This window comes from Stenella coeruleoalba, assembly GCF_951394435.1.
Source record: "Stenella coeruleoalba genome assembly, chromosome: 2".
Taxonomy (NCBI): domain Eukaryota; kingdom Metazoa; phylum Chordata; class Mammalia; order Artiodactyla; family Delphinidae; genus Stenella; species Stenella coeruleoalba.
In genome coordinates, this window is record NC_137147.1 from 167,375,698 (window position 1) to 167,389,675 (window position 13,978).

The 13,978-nt window shown below is 39.0% G+C and overlaps 1 protein-coding gene across 9 annotated transcripts in view; it reads left to right on the forward strand.

Moving 5' to 3' along the window:
* The window catches only part of MALRD1 (MAM and LDL receptor class A domain containing 1), a gene marked incomplete at its 5' end in the record, with an annotated part of 1,062,652 nt that overhangs the window by 768,640 nt on the left and 280,034 nt on the right, over positions 1 to 13,978 (forward strand). The gene's annotated exons all lie outside the window — the stretch shown is intronic.

Genomic DNA, 13,978 nt, shown 5'->3' on the forward strand with positions numbered 1-13,978 from the left:
TCTGTTAGGAACATTTTTGATGACACCAGAAAACAGAATCTGACATTCTCCCCAAATTAAAAAGGCATGAGGTGCTGGATGTCCCACTTTCAGGTAGTGCCCGGGGAAGGCAGCACAACTGCCAAAGGGATCCTTTCTTGACTTGCTTAGGGAGGCTGGCTCTAAGCACCAGTGTTTCAGACCAAGACTCCCATGTTCTAGGCAACATACAGAACAGAGGCCAAGAGCTGCTGCAGCTGGAGGACCTCTGTGGGCTGGGCTCATGCATAACTAAGACCTCACAACCTACAGTGCCTTTCAGGACCCTGGGGCTTCCTACCCAATACCCATCTTCCCATCACCTGTGTGGGAAACACATCACCCTAATAATGAAAGCGATTGACTTTCCCATAAACTGAACAAGGTAAGGGCTCAGAATAAGATTTAATGAAAATTTTTAATGGATCTTTATTGGAGTATAACTGTTTCACAATACTGTGTTAGTTTCTGTTGTACAACAAAATGAATCAGCCATATGCATACATATATCCCCATATCTCCTCCCTCTCGAGCCTCCCTCCCACCCTCCCTATCCCACGTCTCTAGGTCATTGCAAAGCACCGAGCTGATCTCCCTGTGCTATGCTGCTGCTTCCCACTAGCTATCTATTTTACATTTGGTAGTGTACATATGTCCATGCCTCTCTCTCACTTCATCCCAGCTTACCCTTCCCCCTCCCTGTGTCCTCAAGTCCATTCTCTACATCTGCGTCTTTATTCCTGTCCTGCCCCTAGGTTCATCAGTACCATTTTTTTTCTTTTTTTTTTTTAGATTCCATATATATGTGTTAGCATACGGTATTTGTTTTTCTCCTACTGACTTACTTCACTCTGTATTGCAGACTCTAGGTCCATCCACCTCGCTACAAATAACTCAATTTCATTTCTTTTTATGGCTGAGTAATATTCCATTGTATATAGTGCCACATCTTCTTTATCCATTCATCTGTCGATGGACACTTAGGTTGTTTCCATGTCCTGGATATTGGAAATAGTGCTTCAGTGAACATTGTGGTACATGACTCTTTTTGAAGTATGGTTTTCTCAGGGTATATGCCCAGTAGTGGGATTGCTGGGTCATATGGTAGTTCTATTTTTAGTTGTTTAAGGAAACTCCATACTGTTCTCCATAGTCCTTGTGTCAATTTACATTCCCACCAACAGCGCAGGAGGGTTCCTTTTTCACCCCACCCTTTCCAGTATTTATGGTTTCTAGATTTTTTGATAATGGCCATTCTGACTGGTGTGAGGTGATACCTCATTGTAGTTTTGATTTGCATTTCTCTAATAATTAGTGATGTTGAGCATCTTTTCATGTGCATGTTGGCCATCTGTATGTCTTCTTTGGAGAAATGTCTATTTAGGTCTTCCGCCCATTTTTTAATTGAATTGTTTTTTTGATATTGAGCTCCATGAGCTCTTTGTATATTTTGGAGATTAATCCTTTGTCCATTGTTTCATTTGCAAATATTTTCTCCCACTCTGAGGGTTGTCTTTTCATCTTGTTTATGGTTTCCTTTTCTGTGCAAAAGCTTTGAAGTTTCATTAGGTCCCATTTGTTTATTTTTGTTTTTATTTCCATTACTCTAGGAGGTGGGTCAAAAAAAGATCTTGCTGTGGTTTATGTCAAAGAGTGTTTTACCTATGTTTTCCTCTAAGAGTTTTATAGTGTCTGGCCTTACATTAAGTCTTTAATTCATTTGGAGTTTATTTTTGTGTATGGTGTTAGGTAGTGTTCTAATTTCATTCTTTTACATGTAGCTGTCCAGTTTTCCCAGCACCACTTACTGAAGAGGCTGTTTTTCTCCATTGTATGTTCTTGCCTCCTTTAAATGAATTATCTCTTGCACACCTGATTTTGTGGTCAGAGATTTAGATTTGCTGCAAATCTCTGTGTCATAGAGCACTGGATAACTGCATTTTCATTGGTGCCAACTTGTATGTGCCTCCCACTTGAATTTTCCTCAGATGTCCAGTCTGCAATCATGTTAATTAGCAGACACCAATCTTGATATCATCAATTAAGGCAAATTTATTATAAAATGATAGTGTTTGTTAGAAAAAAAATATGACATTTTAATCCATTACTATTAAGAAGATCTTACCCAACTATTAATTCTTTTTTTAATTTATTTTTGGCTGCATTGGGTCTTCGTTGCTGCACGTGGGCTTTCTCTAGTTGTGGTGAGCAGTGGCTACTCTTTGTTGTGGTATGTGGGCTTCTCATTGCAGTGACTTCTCTTGTTTTGGAGCCCAGGCCCTAGAATGCATGGGCTTCAGTAGTTGCAGCATGTGGGCTCAGTAGTTGTGGCCCATGGGCTCTAGAGAGCAGGCTCAGTAGTTGTGGCACACTGGGCTTAGTTGCGCCACGGCACATGGGATCTTCCAGGACCAGGGATTGAACCCGTGTCCCCTGCATTAGCAGGCGGATTCTTAACCACTGCGCCACCAGGGAAGTCCCCTATTAATTCTTTAGTTGTTTCTTATGTGCCTAAAATATGTCAGACAATGTGGATACAAATATGAATGAAAATCAGTCTGGACTTAATGTAGTGGGGAAAAACAGAAACAAAGCTACTAAGTGAAATACTGGTTTTGTGCTAGGAAATACATGTATTAGTCAGTGTTCTCCAGAGAAACAGAAAGATAAGATAGATAGATAGATAGATAGGTAGAAAGATAGCTAGCTAGTTAGATATCCTGTTGTTTCTCTCTTTCTCTCTGTGTATATATATATCTTTAAATATCAAATACATAATATATATTTAATGTATAAACATAATATATTATATATTATACATATTATATATTATACATAATATATTATACAATATATATCATTAATATATATCATTAATATATTATTAATTATTATATATATTATTATATATATAATTATTATATAACTATTGTTATATTACTATATTGTCTTATCATGTTTAAATATATCAGTATATAATATATAAAGATATCTCAAATTAACATCTCTATATAAAGAATTAGATATTCATATATTACATTTATGTAATATCAGTTACATAAGTTATATTTATTAATATTAATGAAATAATCAATATTTTAATTGTATTAATAAGAAAATTAATCATGTAATATGTTAAGAGAGAGGGATTTATTTCAAGGAATTTGCTCCTGTAATAGTGGGGACTGGCAAGCATGAAACTTGCAGCAGAAATTCAAGTAAGGGTTGATGGTGCAGGCTTGAGTCCAAAGTCTGCCAGACAAGCTATCCGACTGGAAACACAGGTAGGATTTTCTGCTGCCGTCTTGAGGCAGAATTCTTTCTTCTTCAAGAAATCTCAGTCTTTACTCATACAGCCTTCAAATAAGTGAACGAGGCCCACCTCCATTATGGAGGGTAACCTGCTTAAAGTTTGCTGACTGTAAATGCTAATCACATCTGCAAATTCCTTCTCAGCAACATCTAGACTAGTGTTTGAGCAAACAGCTGAGCTCCATAGCCTAGTCAAGTAGACATATAAAATTAATCATTGCAGTATGTAAATAAGTTGTCATATTAACCCAACCAGTGGGAGTCCTCAGAAACAACCCTAAATTTCACACCTTCTTCAGCTTCCTACTGGACAGCCTGGACTGTCAGGGCTATGGAGAGACCTCTCAGGCAGACATTGGTGGTACCACAGCCCAGCCTGACAGAGCCACCTCTCCTTTCTCTCCTCCATTTCTGTCATTCTTCTGTAATTTTATACCTTCACTTCCTCTTTGCTCCTCACTGCTGACTTACCGCCCTGTCCTCTTCTCTCTCACTAGTACCTTCTCTTCTGATTTCCAAAATCTAAAGACAGTGGTTTTATTCCCTATAACTCCCCCAAACAAATATCACTCAAGACAGTGATATTTGTATTTCTCTTGTAAGTGATCTCCTGAATTGTTCACTGCACACCCTGCCCCAGAGGCCACAGTGAGGAAGCTCCTACTTTGGACCTGCCTCGGCCCAAAGGTGGGGAAGACCCAGCCCAGAGCTACCACGATCCCTCTGCCAGTCCTTTGGATTGGGGGAGGCTTACCCTGAGGCCTCAGAGACTTCCCAAGGATTTGTGGCACAAATAGTTTCAAGGGAGTCAATTTACAGAAGCTCAAACTTCATAGATTCTCTTCTAAGAAGGGTGCATTTGGCCCCAGGGCATTGCCTCTCCTGTTTCTTCTTTCCCAGATGTCCTCATTACCTTACACTTATCCTGAAACTTACCGAAAAGAGATTCCTGTAGCAAAAGAGATTTGAGATAAGCAATATTGAAAGGGAAACAGGAGATAAATCTTTGCCAAATTTATCTTCTCAGTTTCCCAATTTTTCTGTCTCTCATCCTCTTTCTCTCCTTTCCCACTTAGAATTTGAAATCATGATTTTTTTTTTAATTGAGGTATGTTATTTTACAACGTCGTGTTAGTTTCTGGTGTACAGCAAAGTGATGCAGTTATATGTGTATATTACATATATTCTTCTTCGGATTACTTTCCATTATAGGTTTTTACAAGGTATCAAATATAGTTCCCTGTGCCATACAGTAGTGCAGTAGTACAGTACAGTATTTTATATACAGTAGTGTGTATCTGTTAATCTCCAACTCCTAATTTATCCCTTCCCCCCACCCTTTCCCCTTTGGTTTATTTTCTATGTCTGTGAGTCTCTTTCTGTTTTCTAAATAAGTCCATTTGTACCATTTTCTTTTAGATTCCCTGGGACACATTTTAACATATGCATCTGAGTTTAACAATGAAGTCAGTCTTTTTCTGAAAATTGTTTGATTTGGTTGATTGGATAGTTAGCAGGACTGGCTTTGTCATTTAGATGAGATGGCAGGCAAATTCCATAATTTTAAAAAACTCAATATAAAATATTTCAGAAATTATATTCTTTGCAGCCACTAAACTTATAAAAATTTTAGATATTAACATGAAAATGTACAAGGAGATGCATATTTTTCTAAATTATTTTAGGGAAAACTCAAGTGGCAGAGTTCAAAGACCACTGCACCAAGTTTAATTTTCCACCATCTGCCCCCTCCACATACACCCTACCCTTGGGAAAAGTCTCACCATTTCCCCAAAGTGCATGGCTTTTCACACCCTCTGCCTGGCAGAGCAATACAAACATGTATTTTCGATGCTAAGCAAAAATATCCTGGCATCCCTTCAGGGTTAGTCACTGAGTTGTCAGAATGTTATCCTCAAGAAGACAGTTATAGCTCCATTATGTAGTGTTACTACTAAACTATTTCCATATTAACCAGTTCGTATCTTTACATCCCCAGTTTCTAGCATTGTATGAATAACCGATACCCGATACATGCCCATTTAAGGCTATCTATACTTTATTGAACATTATCCATACTTCTGACCATCACCAAAAACATTGCTCGTGTCTACTAATTACTTATAAATTAAAATGTTGCACATTAACTTTTAAAAAATGTCTTTTTGCATGAAATCTTTTAAGCCCTAAAGCAAGTTAGAATGCTTGGCCAAGAGATGGCTAAATGTTAACAGTGACTCACCTTGAAAATAATACCAAAACCTTGAGATAGGCAGGAATTTATGTGAGCAGGAAATTCATCATCCTCTCTAAATAAACCTTAACCTTAAGATTTTTCACTGGATTTTATAAAAAGAATCTGTAGCATAAGAGGCCCTTCAGTGACTTGAAAGAAACATTTTTGTATTAATTTCTTAAAAACACAGGATGGAGCACTGCATGCTCAGACAATGCTAAGCACAGCAACGAGACTCTGAAAGTTGTTTTTAGAGATGCGGTTCCTAGATTTTATTATACATTCTCTGACCTTTCTGTTAGCTACTTGCCATTGAATGTATTAGTGAGGACACTCTGATTGCAGGGGAAGAAAGCATCTCAAGCCCCTTAATCAAAATAAAGAATTTAGTGTAACAATGCACACGTCTTCCAGAGCACAAGGGTAGGAGTAAAGAGATCAGACCTCAGGAAGACCTGGACCCAGCAGTGTTCTTCATCTGCCTCTCATCTCTGCTGCTTTTTGCTTCACTCTTGGTGGTTCTCTCTCTGAAAACACACTTCCTTTACTCTCTGTCTATATAACAAAAAGGTGTTGACTAGAGAATGGATGTTTGTTACTCATTATGTCCCCAGATCTGTGGAGAGACTATATCTTTGTTTTTACGTCTCCATTCCATATTCCAAAGGATAACCCTCTGATTAGCCCACTTGGGTCAAGATCCCATTTCTGGTCAAATCAACTGTGGGTGAGCTATGGGGCAGGATCAATAGTACAAACATGACTGCTGTGGGGGGGGGGGGGTGTCATCATGAAAGGTCTCTGAAAGGTATCCACTACACCTGTCCCCATGGTCCAAAATCCACCAAATTTTTACTCATGACACTTTAGAGGAAGCAACAAATGTAGCAGCCTTCTAGAGCTGTTTGCGGTTCATACAAAGTAAATGTGACAATCCAGCCTACACCTAGAAATCTAGATTAAAGGATACAAATAAATAGTGGACTATTGGGGCTTCCCTGGTGGCACAGTGGTTGAGAGTCTGCCTGCCGATGCAGGGGACATGGGATCGTGCCCCGGTCTGGGAAGATCCCACATGCCGCGGAGCGGCTGGGCCCGTGAGCCATGGCCGCTGAGCCTGCGCGTCCAGAGCCTGTGCTCCGCAATGGGAGAGGCCACAACAGTGAGAGGCCCGCATACAGCACAAAAAAAAGAATGATTGTTATTTATATTTCTGATAAGAAAGAAGGTTATTAGGATCCCAAAAGCTATACCAGCTGCCCATGAGGATTACAGATGTTCTTGTTTGAGATTTATGAATAAGTGGCCCTGACTTGCAAATAAAATATCTATCTCTATAATATTATTCTTTCTCCCAGACCCTTTCCCACTGCTGACACCCTGTATGATAATGTGGCTCTTTGGAGGCAGAAGTTTTACTTCTCTTCCAGTGTGAGATCCTGGCATAGACCTAACCTGGGCCCAGCGATGGGTATTTATTCTTAGTCAAAATCAAAACCTTACTTACTCTATGCCTCAAGGCATTCAGCTGCTCTTGCAGCTAGAATGTCACCAGTGAGCCTGTCCTTGGTCCCTGAAATGAATACTTAGTCTTGGCAAACTGGAATTCCACTAGCGGCAATGACCAAGGTCGTCTCATAACGCTTGCGAACCTTTGCTCTCTCCATATGTGCATTTGCCCTCAAGAAGTACAGCTGTTAAGATCCACGAATCGAACTCCTCAGTCTCAGTGCTTTGTGCAAACATTGGCCATGCTCCGCCAAACCCTGCTAAATGTTTACTTTGAGCTAGAAAAGCCAAAGGGAGGGCAGGGTTTTGAAATCTTCCCCTTAAAAATGGGATTGGACCATGTGTGATAATGATGATTTCTCCTCTTCCTCCTCCTTCTTTTTCTTCTCTCTTTTTTTTTTTCAATAAGAATCTTATGCAGCCTGTTCTTTTATACTTTTCCCTTCATCCTCACCTTTGTTTGTTTGTTTGTTTTATCCTGAAATGGTAGAACAGGCCCATAAAAGAGGCCTCAAAGGAAAAAGAGTTTTGTCCCAAACTGGTCACATCTCTGCTCCTCTCAGAAAAGCCCCATTCCCTACCCTGTGGCCGGGAATTTCGTGAAGTCAGAACTCCTCTTATTCAGAGTGGAGTGAGTAGTGCACCGGGGCAAGCCTTGGCATATCACGTAGAGGTGATATATTCTGGGGAGCCAGCAATTCAGATGGATGAAGAGGACTGCACAGGGAAGGTAGCAATCGCATAAAGACTTGAAGGATGGAGAAGCCAGGCAGAGATGAAGAAAGAGGGTTCCTGAAAATAGAATGTGGAAACTTATGGTTTTCAAATTGACTGACAATGCTATAGAATGGGGGTGGGAGAACTAATTAGATTACACTTAGAAAAGTATACGGTAGACAGGTGGTTAAAAGTTTTGAATGCCTATTTTAAGGAGATTTCAACTTATTTTCAAAAATTGGGCTAAGTGCTGGCTATCTTCTGTCTGTCCCCCAAGTCCACCCTCTACACTTCTCACTAAACAGGATGGAGAGGGTAGAAGGTGGATCTGGAGACCTGACCTCTATGCACTGCATTAACGGGCTGAATTTATATTCATCTGAATTCATATGTTTGGCCAAAGTGGAGCACCTTGAGGGAGGAAAGAGAGAGGGGGCTGGGTATTCATAACCCTGGCTCCTGTCTGCAGCATGGCTCCAGCTGACTGCTGGCAGTGACAGGTCCATGAGGAGCCCCTATGCATTCCACAGCTGTACCCTTCTCAGTCTGCCTCCTTCCAGCCTAGGGTGGTAACAGGCGTGATGTCATTGGCCCAGCCTACTGCACCATTGCTACTGGTTTCTTCATATTCTGGCCAAACCTTTGCAAACTGTCACTTGATCAAACACTCCTCAAATTTCCTGGTTTGAGTATGTCAGCTATTTCCTGCTAGGGCCTTAACTGATGCAAGCCAGGGAAGTGTTTTAAGAATGTAAGAAGACTGATAAGATCATATCTATGGTTAAAAAAAGAATGCAGAGCATGAGAACCGATTAGGAAAAGATTAAGAAAGCGATCTGCAGTCTAGAGACATAAGCCTGTTTGAGAGGTTAGATGAGAGACAGTGAGAACTTGAACTTGCGCAGTGGTGACTGACCTAACATAGGACGTGAGGAAGAAACAGGGGTCAAAGTTGATCCGAGGATGTTATATCTAGGCAGCTGCACAGTTGGTAATGCCACTAACAGCGATCCAAAAATCCAGGAAGAAAATCAGGCTGGGCAACAGGGAAGAAAGCTATTTTGATATTCTGTATTTTCTTATACATAAAATGAGGAAGTTGAACTAAATTTTTCCCAAATGTCTGTCATGTATATAGGCCACCTCCACAATTTAGGGCATGACTATATATTATGTTTACTATTCTTCTTATTTATTTACTTATCTTTAAATAGACTAGAGTTTGGTCTTTTGGGCCCTGAGTATTCCCTGGTTGTGATGTAACTGCATTAAGCCTTTCAGCCATTAGGGTGCCTTTTATCTGACTGAGTAGTATCCTACCTTTATTTATTTATTTTTTTTGCGGTACACGGGCCTCTCACTGCCGTGGCCTCTCCCGTTGCGGAGCACAGGCTCCGGAAGCGCAGGCCCAGAGGCCATGGCTCACGAGCCCAGCCACTCCGCGGCATGTGGGATCTTCCTGGACGGCGGCATGAACCCGTGTCCCCTGCATCGGCAGGCGGACTCTCAACCACTGCGCCACCAGGGAAGCCCCTACCTTTATCTTTGCATTACAATTTCCTGAGAGAGTCAATGCCTATTTTAAAAAATTTTTAAAGTATCTAACTTACGATATTAAACCAGGCACTTGGCAAATCTTTCTGTATGGTGGTCTTGACCACGCAGCTGACTGATGGTTAAGAACAGCAATATCTGGGACTTGGTTATAATTCTATCCACTGATAAAATCTCTGGGAAGCAGAGACATCAGTGACTGTTTACTCTGCTCCTTGCCTAACACACAGTGTGCATTTCATAAGTAACATGTAGGGCAGATGAAAAATAAGATGGCTGGGATCTGTAGATTTGCAGTAATACATCAAAGTCTTGGAATTCAGGCTCTATGGGCTGATTATGCCCAAGACATTGAATGCGTGATGCCAGCTGCCATCTTTCCAGACTCTAATGGCCAAGAAGAACATGTTGGTCAAAGGAAGATAGAACAAATTTTCAGAACTGCTAGGCTTACTTCTTCCTTTGCCATAAAAACAAAACATAAAAAGGGAAAACTTTCACAAAGGCTAACCACAGAAGTGTCATCTGCGAATTTTCCCAGGTCATGTTGGACAAAAAGTAAGCACTCCTACCTCTGAGCTTCCAAAGCGCTTTGTTCTCAGCCTTGTTTTTCCCTTGTCAGATTGACTTTTGGTTTGAGATATCCCATAACAGATTGTGAGCCTCTTAGTGGTAGGGTCCTTGTCCTATTTATATTGATATTCCTTAGAAATTCATCGTAGTAAATATCTGTTAAATCAAACGTCTCAGCCTGTTTCCAGTAGGATATTTGAGCGCAAATGAACATTTTATATTCCAAGAAATATTTTACTTGGCCTCAATGCTCCAGGATTTATTCCTACTATAAAACTCTCAGATGACTCTTAAAGTTAGGATATCATTGTTCGATATTCTTGAAGAATTTCAATCTAACTTGATAGACCTTCATGCCATTCTATAGAAGCTGAAAGCAAATAAAGGAAGCCCAAATGAGCCCTACATGTATGACCCTTAGCAAAATCATTATCGGGGTCCATGATGGGCTACAAAATCAGCCCATAGTCAGAAGCTTACATCCTAGAATATTAATGAAGGACATTAGAGAATACCAAAACCCTACAAGTATGAACATTCATAATGTATGGAAGAAACACCTGAGCATCAAAACACCTGGGCATTTCAGGGAGGCAGGAAATTCAATTTACTTTAAAAAGTGATGATATTCACTCCTCTCAATATCGTCCTCACACTATACCATTTAATTTGGATATCTGTATGTGTGACAGATTTCACCCTGGCATCTGACAATCTAATCTAATCAATCTAACTGGTAATCTGATTACCAGTTTTATTTATAAGGATATTATTACTCTCATTCTACTTTCTTTCATGAGTACATAGATTAACTCTTAAAGTAATATTCATATTTATCAAATGAACAAAATTAGAAATTTCACGTGAATTTCAAAATGATTTGCTCTTTTTACTAAATAAGTAGTAGCTCTTTAAATAACCAGTTCCCTGGTCATTTATGATATTATTTGACTATGCAAAATCAGCTTACATGCGATGTGTCAGGAATATAAGTCTGGAATAATGCAAGTTTCGTTGGTGTGTACGTGTGTGTGTTGTCACTGCAAACTCTCCCAAGTTGTTTCAAATCTATTGTCATTGGATACAGACTCCAAATAGTCTAAGAAATAAATTCTGTGTAAAAAATATAAAGAGCACTTTACCGTATAATAGCCGCATATTCTAATTATTTGATCTGAAGATAGCTATTTTGCCATTTTCATACAGGTGACTATTTGGCAGAAATAGTCCCCAGGGCAGGATTCAGCGTCTTCTCTCTGTTCACTATAAATCTTACATTAGCAGGAAGACAGCATTTCAGTCCTGAAATATTTCAATGTTGCATGTGTTTCCTCATATCCACGCAATCAGAGTAGAAGAATGTGTTGTAGGAGATCAGAGTTGCTCCTTGAAAGAGGTAACCTGTTTAAATGAGGAAGGACAGGAGGCAGTAAAGAAAAGTGAGGTGTGTGCCGTTAGCAAATGATTTAGCTCTGCTATGGCATGTAGCAAATACATTTAGTTCCTTTTGCTGGAGAATCAGAATTCTACATGTTGTTCTTTATTAATGTTACTAGAGGGTAGGGAATTTCAAAGAGGGGAAGATGGGATCAGCTTCATCATTTTTCTTCACTAACTGCTTTGCCATCCTCCTGACAGACTCTTTTCTGCTTTCAAATTATGTTTCACACAATTTCTCCTTAAAAGCATCCTCAGGGACACTCTTACAAGTTCAACAATCTGTTTACTGTGTTGGAATTTCTAGTTCCCTAATGAATCAAAGGACAGAATGACAAGAGAACTTGAAAGACCAGCTTATTTTTGTCTTTGTAAAAAGAAACACATATATCAGAAACTCTCAGTGATTCATTTATGTACTTGTTGGCAAACATTTATTAAGCATCTGTTATGTGCTGGGGACTGTGCTAGTCGCTGGGAATAGAGAAGTAAATGATAATTTACACTCTGTAAAAGTGTAAATTATATAGAAAAGCAAATAATGTCAATTCTTCAACAAGCATATATGAAACACATGCAGTTGCTTCCTACAAAGGTCTGGAGAAACACAGGTAAAAGAGAGGCCAAGTGTGTATATGCCCATGACTCTCTCTCGCCCTGTCACAGCTCACCCTTCCCCCTCCCCATAACCTCAAGTCCGTTCTCTAAGAGGTCTGTGTCTTTATTCCTGCTTTACCCCTAGGTTCTTCATGACATTTTTTTCTTAAATTCCATATATATGTGTTAGCATACGGTATTTGTCTTTTTCTTTCTGACTTACTTCACTCTGTATGACAGACTCTAGGTCTATCCACCTCATTACAAATAGCTCTTGTGACAGCCTGGAGGGGTGGGATGGGGAGGGTGGGAGGGAGGGAGACGCAACAGGGAAGACATATGGGAACATATGTTTATGTATGACTGATTCACTTTGTTATAAAGCAGAAACTAACACGCCATTGTAAAGCAATTATACCCCAATAAAGATGTTAAAAAAAAAAAAAAAAAGAGAGGCCAAGTCTCTTTCAAAGGTGTAAATAATATGGTGGGGAAATTGAAGAAGCATTTAGTGAGTATACGCTGCATCACTCAAGTCTGAATTCATGGCTTGAAATCCCCAAGATGAAAATGAGGAAGAGCAGACAGAACAGTTTGTGTCAAAGCACAAGCTATAATGGAGAATGGTGTGGTTAGTGTGAATAAAACACAGGTCAGGTAAGGAAAAATGATAGGAAATTTACTGAGAACAACAGGGATAGACTATTTTTAAGAAATCTACATAGAATACTAATCATGTGCTCGTGTACTTATAATTTCTCTTTATGTTTTAAAAATAAGTTCTAAAATAACTACAAGAAAATGCAATTTTATTGCTTTTTTCAAAGTTTAAGTATTATAAGCTGAACTAATTCATAGACCCAAGAGAATTTTAAGTAAATGTATTAATAAATCCAAAATAGGGTATATTTAAAGGAATTTGTAGGTATTTGTAAGTCATAATGAAAGAAGTAAGTTTTTCTAGATAGATTGTCATATCGTGTCGTCAGCTTTAGATTGTCTAAAATGATTTAGAAAGAAGCAAGTTGCTAGGTGATTGCTGAGGGAAATCATGAAGACTGATAATTAACTTCAACACTGCAATCAGTTTCAATCAAACAGATTATGTGTCTATGGGAATTCAATAAGAAAATTAGAGGGAGTTTTCATATAGTGCAATTTACATGAAAAAATATTTCATTCTGATCGAAGAAAGTTATATAGCACTTGGCCCTTTCCAACTGTGGGACTTTGAGGTATCACATTCATTCAAAGAGAAAGGAAGAGAAAATATTTTCAGAAGAGGTAGCTAGCAAAATGTTAGCCAGGCAAATGTGTATTTACTCAAATTTGAACACCAGTGTTAGCAGAACAGAGCCAGCAAAACTATGTGTGATGAAGGACCAGCTGTGTTTTGCTTCGTTTTGTTTTCAATCCATCACATACCAATGCTTTTGTAAGAAGTATTGGAAAAGTGAAATTAAAAGACGCACAAAATACTAGTCTAAATGTCTTATTCTGAGCCTCAACAGACATAAATTTACTCTGTCTGAACACCTATTACTATTATTACTACCTATTACTATTATTTACTCTTTCTAAACACCTGTCCTCAATCTTTGTATTTATCTCATCACAGAACGATAAACAGAATAAGACCATAACCGCACATAAATCACACTCTGAGTAGCTCTGCAGTAGAGTACATGGCACATATTTGGGACTCAAGTAACGTTTCTGAGATAAATTGGAAAATAAAGATTTTATCTCTGCCCATAGGAAGTTAACATTCAAGTGGGAGAGACATGAATGTAAATAGATAAGCAACTAAGTTCATTTTTCTAGACAGATTCTTACATAGCGTTATCAACTTTAAATTGTCAAAAGATTTAGAAAGAAGCCAGTCGCTAGGTGATTACTAGGGAAAATCACAAAGACTGATAATTAACTTCAATACTGCAATCGGCTTTTAAGCAAAGAGATTACGTGTCTAAGGGAATTCAATAAGGAAATTAGAGTGAGTTTTCATATGGAGCAATTTACAGG